The following is a 5,826-nucleotide window of genomic DNA, read 5'->3' as shown; positions in this document are numbered from 1 at the left end:
GGTGCTGTGGACTGGATATGATCACTGTGGTCTGACTAGCCTTGGCCCAGCACCTGCTGCCCCAAGCCCCCAAATGGGGGTAGGGGTGGGGACAGTGGAACATCACGGGGGCTGGGATTATTTATGTTGGATGGAGTCAAAGCTCAGTCCATCTAGTATAGTATCCTATAGATCTGTCAACATTTTATTCAACGGATTAGATAAAGGAAACTTATGCATATGACACAAACTGAGAATGATACAGAATCCCACTGGTGACTCTTCAAGATTTAAAAGGACCATTGAGGCCACAGTAGCGCAGATTTCCTACCTTCAGGACCTCTGTTTTCTGCACAAAACCTATCCTCACCTTTGCTCTATATCTTGGTGGCTGGGCCCTACTCTCTACCTCCTCCTCCTCCCACCTGTTTCTTTGGGATAAGGGAGGTGGAGGGAGAGCTGACAGCGCTCTAACTTGAAATCTGGAAAGAGATCATAAGGAAATAGTTTCCTTTAATGAAACAAAATCCAGATTCTTCAAAGTTAGCAATGTGAGAGAAGACAGCTGTTTCTCTGAATATCTAATTGTTTCAGTTGAAACCCATCTCCTTGTTGAAATTCTCACTGCCAACCTTCTGGCCTTCAAGCTGTGCTCCATGTACCTAAAACCCTGAAGTTCTAAGAGACAAGTTGGATATTGCCAATTTTACAAACTGTTAATGAAGAAAAACAGGAAATAAGCACAGAGACTACAAAAAGCTTTAAACAAGCCTGACTTTCAAGTATAGGCTTTTTAAAAATTGTTATAGCTTCTTGATTTATACAGCCTGTGTGTGTGTATGCTTAGTCATTGGTTGTGTCCAACTCCTTGTGACTTCATGGACTGTAGCCCTTCAGGCTTCTCTGTCCATGGTATTTTTCAGGCAAGAATACTGGAGTAGGTTGCCATTTCCTACTCCAGGGGCTCTTCCTGACCCAGAAATCAAACCCACATCTCGTGCGTTAGTATCCCTGAGCACCTGGAAATCTCCCATTAGGCAGTCCATCCTAACTGAAATTCCAGCCTCCTTGAAGGACCCTTGCAGTTCATCTGTATTTTTCAGTTCTTATTAGGTAGCTGCTGGGCATTATGCTAAGTACTTTAATACTCTGTTAATACCTTGGCTTACTATGTTCTTGGTATTGTTATAAGCGTTGTACACATGCAGACTAAAACAATTCTGTAAACAAGCCTATGAAGTAGATGCCATTCTTCCCATTTTGTAGATGAGGAAGCAGACACAAAGGATAAGCAATATGTCCATATTCCACAGCTAGTGACAGGCAGCCTGCCTCCAGAACTGCTGTTCTGTTTCTATGCTGTGTAGCCTTTCAACTTTACATTATTTTTTTATTTAAACTTGACAACAAAGATGGAAGATAGGGTTTTTTTTTTTTTAGGGATCTTAAATAACGTGGTAACGTCTCCCAACTGGTTAGTGGCCATGCTGTGTTTTTAACCAGAGTTGCTCAACTCCAGGACCTGAGCTCTTAACTCTTTTTTACTTCTGCAGGGATTCTCAAACTGCTCCCACTAGTGTTCCAGCAATTGAATCCAGGTGCTTGGCTAGACAGCATTTTTGCTCAATTTTCAGAAATTGTTGATAGATTTTTTTCTCATTTGTAACCATTTTTTAGAGTTGTTATCAGTGGCATCTGATAAAACAAGTACTAGCAAATGATGGAATGATAAGTGATAGGGTGTGTTACTAGAAAAACTCAAAAAACCTGAGTTGGCCTCATGGGAATCACTTTCTTAATAGCATATGCATAATAGTCTCTTAATGCCAGTAAAACTAATTAAATATATCATTTTATAGTGTTCTACATAATAGCAACAGGACTTTTTGAATCTGAGAAGTTTGAAAGCCATATAACCTTATCTGAAAAAATTCAAAACATGTACACTGTAAAGCAAGCCTAATAAAAACCCGCAGCATTCCTTTAACAAGAATGCTTTTATTGCAGGGGAAATTGCATGGGGCCCTGAGTTTCTAGAGGGGAATCCTCCTACAGCCTGGAGTGGGAGCTGCAGGATTGCCCCTTTCTCCCACCCAGGCCTGGCCGCCTTGGAGTTGGGGTGGTGGAGCCTATGAAAGCCAGGTCTGAGCAGGAGATCCTCTTTCACCAAAGCCAGTACAGACACTATACAGAGGTTGATGGTTGCCTCCTACCTTCCACGTAGTCTTGGACTCAAGCAGCCTTATTCAGTTAGACCTGGACATGCTGTGTTAGGGCTAGGGGCTGTGTAAACAACTACTTTCCTCAGTTAGTTCCAGGTGGAGAGTAGATGGCTGTGATTTCTGGATTGGAAACTAAGACCGCCTAGAGTTTAACCTCCCTCTTCACTCGCAGTAATTTTCCATTTTCTAGGCAGGGTGTGGCCATGACTCAGTTTGTGGTGAGAATGTGGCCATCCAGAGGGGAGGAGCCTTCTGGATCCTGCCTTTCATTCTGGCCAGTGCGGAGAGGAAGGGAAGAGTCTGGTGCTGAGTCATGACTGGTTACTTACCAGCATCTCACAGAAAGGATTCTGAGATGGAGGTTAGGGTGGTGATATCTCAGCTTCTGGGATCAGTTTGGGAGTGGCGGGGAGGAAGCTTCAGGGGTCATGTAATTTGTTCAGAGCCCTTCTCCTCCAGAAGAGGGGTAGGGGAAAATAAAGCAATTCATTTGAAGGGGCAGCAGTCTCTCGGAATATATAATTTTCCACAACTATTTCAGAGTCACCCTTTAAGTTAAAGCACTGCCTACAAAAATTATTTTATCTAGGAGAGAGACCAAAGTCATCTTAGTCCTAGGTATCCTTCCAAGGATAAGTGGGTGTGGTTAGCTGGTAGCCAGCGAGCATGGAGGTGGAGACTGAAATACCCTGCGAAGGAAAATGTGGATTATGATGGCACTACAGCAGGAGAACTTCCTGGGGAGGGGGCCTGTGATCTATTGTTTGCTGATGCCTTTCTTTTTTTTGGTAAAACTTCTCTATTCTATGTTATTTTTTGGCCACAACAAGGAGCATGCAGGATCTTTAGTTCCCCAATCAGGAGTTGAGAACCCATGCTGCCTGCAGTGGAAGGGCAGACTCTTAACCACCGGACCTTCATAGAATTCCCACTGATGCTTTTCTTGGTCTTCTAAATCTTGATTATTTTGGGGGACTGGGGTCTGCATACCACTCCACTTGCATCATAAGGAGCCTGAGCCCCGGCTACGCTTGTAGGGAGAAAAGAGAGAGCCTGGCCTCCATGGCTTGGTGGATAGGACTAACCCACCTTAAGGAAGCTTTGTCCTGTGATTAGTAACAGTTCTGGGCTAGAGAAAAACTGCTGGAGGTCCTGTTGGCTGAGGCAGTGGAATGACCTTGAATGAACAAGGATTCCTCAGGAATCTCCCTTTTCTTAGTGCTGATGAGGCATTTCCTCAGGAGGGGGAACCTTAGATACACAGTTGCATTCAGAAAACATTTGTTTACTGTTCCTTTCCCCTGGAATGGTCTTCCCAGTGCCCATCTCTATGGTAACCAGCCCTCCAAGTCTCCTGCTCCATGAATCTTTTCCTTTCCCCAACAGACAACCTGTTCTCTCTTTATCCCTTAACTCCAAAAGGTCAACCTTGTCTTCCTTCCAGGATTTGTCTGGGGGAAACTCAGAAATTAAGGTTTTCTGCCACCATGGTGGGTCTGACGAGATCTTGGGAATTGGAAGGAATGCATTGAAGAAATTAAAAAGTCTACTTAATTTGGCTCTGGAAAGGGTATATGAAGTCCAAAGTGGTAAGCACTTCTAAATGTGACATCCAGGCCAGTGGGCTGCCCTGGAAACCTGTGTTGGCCTGAGAGAAGTAACATTGCTGTTTTAGGCAGAGGCCAAGAGGTCTTTATTGGTAAAACCTGTAACCTTACCCTCTTCACCAGGGCCAAAACTTGTCTTTAGGCTCCAGAGTTTTATTCGGGGATTGTTTGCCAACACACCTGCCTTGCAAGGGAGTCCAAATGACCATCAAGAGTTAAATTCCAGATTCTGTGATTCTGTGGCCGAAAATAACAAACACAGCAGTCAACACCCTCACTCACACCTCAGTCCAGTGAACCTAGCAGCCCCTCCTCGTGTCCTGCTAGCCCGTGGGCACAGTGGAATGGCTGGAAGCAGAGCCTAACTTAAGGGGGATCTGTATCCCCCCTCAGCCTCCCCAGTTTCTTGTAGCTCTGGGGTCACTTGTTGCTGAGTCAAAGGAATAAAGGAAAAACCTCCAGAACTAGTGAGTTCTCAAAGAGGATGCCTGTTGAACCCTGTGCTATACTCATTTACATACATCAACTATCAAACCCCACCAGATGGAGCTAGAATCGTCTGCAGTTTACTTTTAAGGAACTGGACTCACACTAAATTACAAGATATGATTATAGGGCTAGTGAATGGAATTGGAACTAAATGTGATGGAACCCATGCTTGATTCTATACTAAGCTGCTTCGCAGCACAGTAATGACGATCACCTTAAACTCTGACAGATTTTCACTATGCATCTAATATGAGCAAAAATATAACCTATTAGTGTCTGTGAAAGTTTCATTAATATATATATTTTTTAACTATTAGAGTTTTAATTTTGTATTGGGGTAGAGCCAGTTAACAGTGCTCTGATAGTTTCAGGTGAACAGCAAAGGGACTCAGCCATACATATACATCTATTCATTCCCTCCCAAACTCCCCTCCCATCCAGGCTGCCACATAATATTGGGCAGAGTTCCCTGTGCTATACAGTAGGTCCTTATTGGTTATTAATGGACAGCATTTTTATAACTGTTGGAAGACCAAAATCTGTAACTGAAGTGCAATAGTTTGCCATCAGCTCTCCATTTAATACATGTGCTTTTCAATCACAGGAATATAGATACAGATCTTTAAAATGCAATGTAGTCCAGCACTGGCCAGAACGTTGCCCCTCTAGTGTTGTTCAACCCTGTACTTTGTTCATCTTTAGCTGATGGGCCAATATGGCCACTTAAGCCACCCTCTTTCTCTGGATAGAGAAGAATCTGATTCCCTCTGGTAAAGCATGATTTTTTTTTTTTTCCTTCTCAGCAACTTCATGAGCTCTTACCACCTCAGTAACGAAGCATTCACTCCCTCTCTGCAACTGAGGGAACCAGAAACAGCTTATAGAAGAGATTAAAATATTTTATCTTAAACAAATTAATGTTGTTACTTTTTGTCAGCTTATCTGAGCTAACAGGAAAGCATAATGAAGGCCTGTGATTCAGCTGCAGGCAGGGTGTCTGCCTGAGCGGGTCACACCCATTGGTCTCTTTTTTCCAGGAAAAGGAAAGAACCTAATAGTATTCACGATTTTTAACATTGTATCTGCTCAAAATTTGGCGGAAAGAAGGCAAGAGTTAACAGTTGCTTCTTAGATAACTGCTGTGATCACTAGGAAATGAGAAAATGCCTTAAGGAAAAATACAAGAAAAGCTCCAACAATATTGATTAAAATACACAAGGTTGAAAACAGAAATTCTTACTTTGGCAGAGATTATGAGATCTAACTTTATGACATTTCCTGATATGGTCAGTTCTGCACTAATATTAATACCTTCTATTCACTTTCTACTCTCAGGCACTCGCACCGCAGGACTCCAGTCCCTACTAAAGTCTTCACATGGCCTCTACTTGTCCTTTGTTCTAAACCCTAAGAACAAAAGGGCCTCGCGCTCCCCCTCCTAGCACACTCCGCCCTCCCGCGTTCTCCCCGCCCTCCCCTGTTCTACCCCCGTTCCAGTGTAGGAGCCCCTCCTAAGGCGGCCGGGACCT

This window comes from Ovis canadensis, chromosome 7, assembly GCF_042477335.2.
Source record: "Ovis canadensis isolate MfBH-ARS-UI-01 breed Bighorn chromosome 7, ARS-UI_OviCan_v2, whole genome shotgun sequence".
Classification (NCBI taxonomy): domain Eukaryota; kingdom Metazoa; phylum Chordata; class Mammalia; order Artiodactyla; family Bovidae; genus Ovis; species Ovis canadensis.
The sequence above is the reverse complement of the archived record's forward strand: the minus strand, read 5'-3'. Positions refer to the sequence as shown.